Genomic DNA, 2,282 nt, shown 5'->3' with positions numbered 1-2,282 from the left:
CCGCCACCGGCTGTGTCCCCATCACCGGCTGTATCCCTATCACCGGCTGTATCTCCGCCACCGGCTGTGTCCCCATCACCGGCTGTGTCCCCATCACCGGCTGTATCCCGGCTGTGTCCCCATCACCGGCTGTATCTCCGCTACCGGCTGTGTCCCCATCACCGGCTGTATCCCCGCCACCAGATTTATCCCTGCCACCGGCTGTATCCCCGCTGTATCCCTGTCACCCCCTGTATCCCCACCTCATCCCGTCACCGCCGGTGCCGCTGCCAGTGGTTTATCGGTGTCACCTCCGTGCTGCCGGCTGCACCGCCGGTGTTCCCGGCTTTACCGCGTTAGTGTCCCTGCGTGTTGTTGATAATGTTTTTGGTGCAAATCAGGGATTGTCACTTGTGTGAGCTGCCCGACAATCCCCTCAGGCCGGTGGTGTTTCGGATACTTCCAAAGAAGGGGTTAGGCACCGCTTGGCTTTCTGAATCCTGCCAAAGGTTCAGCCCCCGGCAATTGTCCAGAGCATCCCACAGTAACATAGTTAAGAAACTTCAGTTTTCCCGCAAAAGGAAGGCGGGGGGTTTCAGGAGAAGACTCCATGACACACATTCCCAGCCCTGGCTTAGTGTCCGTGCTGTGGTCCTGGTTACATCAAAAATCTTCTCAGGGTGGGTTCTTTGCAGGAAAACCTCAACAATTTAACAAGCAAATGCCCACAGGAAGCAGCACTGAGGCAACCCAGGTCACTGGCAGATTTTAACTAATATCTTGCTTTTTCATACTTTTTCTTCCCCTCTATCCTCCCAGGGGGGATGAGGAAGGTCATATCTCCTAAGCCACCACTGCTCCTGCTCCACTGCTGGATGCCCCCTCCCCAGGCGAGTCCACCCCCTCTCCCTGCCACGAGTGATGCATGACCCCAACAGCTGGAAAAGCATCCTACAAACCTCCACTGCTCCAGCAGCTGTAAAAACCTCCCCATCTCCCACCCCACTCCAGCAGGCAGATGCGGACATGCACGGTTTCCCTGCCTCCCTGCAGTTCACTTCTCTTTCCTGGCATCTCCACGAGTGGCATTTCCCTGGAAGCGGGAGAGGAGGATAACGGGCAGCTCACGGCATTCCTTGCCCCAATACGGCTGCGCTGCTGCAGGGCACAGAGACTTTCCCAGGCCTGGACTCAGTCTCCTCAAGTCACCCCACTCGATACGTAAGCAGGGGCGCACACCACGGTGTGAGCACAAATACCGGGAGCACAAACACCAGCAGCACAAGGCAAATTGCCTGAAATGAGGCTGACGTGTCAGAAAAAGCAGGAAAAGTTGCCCTCCTGTGCCTGTGGCTGTTGTGTGTCTGCTGGCTCAGGGCAGCGCCTTTGGTGCAGTTCGAGTGTTTGGTTTATCCACAGCGTCTTGTGAAAGCAAAGGAGCAGATCAGATCTTTCTCTTGAAAACACGTTTATCTTGGTAGATAAAGGACCGAATTCATCCCTGTTGCATTGCGGGGTTTCTCTGCTCCAGCCATTTAACATTTTCTGAGCTTTTTCTTTTTTTAATATCTGTGACGTTTCACTTAATGAATGGAAGGCAAATCCTGTATGTACCACAGCAAAAACACTCAGAGCATTAATTTTACAGGAGCCAGGCTTTTATATCCCAGTGACCTTAGAACAACATTAGAATCAAATGTATTTAAATAAACCCCTTAGGGTTGAACACACTTTCCAGCAACACTGAGTATTCTGCCAGAGCACAGATGGATTTTTTTTGCCTGCTCTTGTGGTCCAGAAGGCCTCGGTGCCAAAGGGAATCACCAGGCTGGTGTTGCAGTGGGAATATGGGCTTTTTGCAGTGGCACTGCTCTTAGAACAGTGGGGATGATTACATTGTACACTTCTGGCTTTTGGAGCCTTGAGGCTTTTTGTTTTCAAGCTTTTTCCTGGCGATGGTGGAAGCTGGAAGCTTCTTGAGCTGGAGAAATCACAGATGAGATCATGGCAGCATCTCAAGGCTCTGGGAGCTGAGGTTTCATGTGAGCAAAGCCCGCAGTGAGCCTGCCTGGAGCACCCGGAGCAGAGGGATTGCTGGTGTGGGTGCTGTGCCACAGCTGGACACGTACACTCACATTAAATCCAGGAGACAGAGCCTGGCTGTGGCTGTAATCACGGTGTATCTGTGCTGCGAGGCTGCAGATCGCTTACACAGATTTTCCTTAGCGTTTCACTTGGAAGCTGCCGTTGATAGCTATTCCATCAGATAAAATGGTAATGCGAGCCGTCCAGCAGCAAAGATG

This window comes from Parus major, chromosome 15 (assembly GCF_001522545.3).
Source record: "Parus major isolate Abel chromosome 15, Parus_major1.1, whole genome shotgun sequence".
Taxonomy (NCBI): domain Eukaryota; kingdom Metazoa; phylum Chordata; class Aves; order Passeriformes; family Paridae; genus Parus; species Parus major.
Note: the sequence above shows the minus strand (reverse complement) of the source record.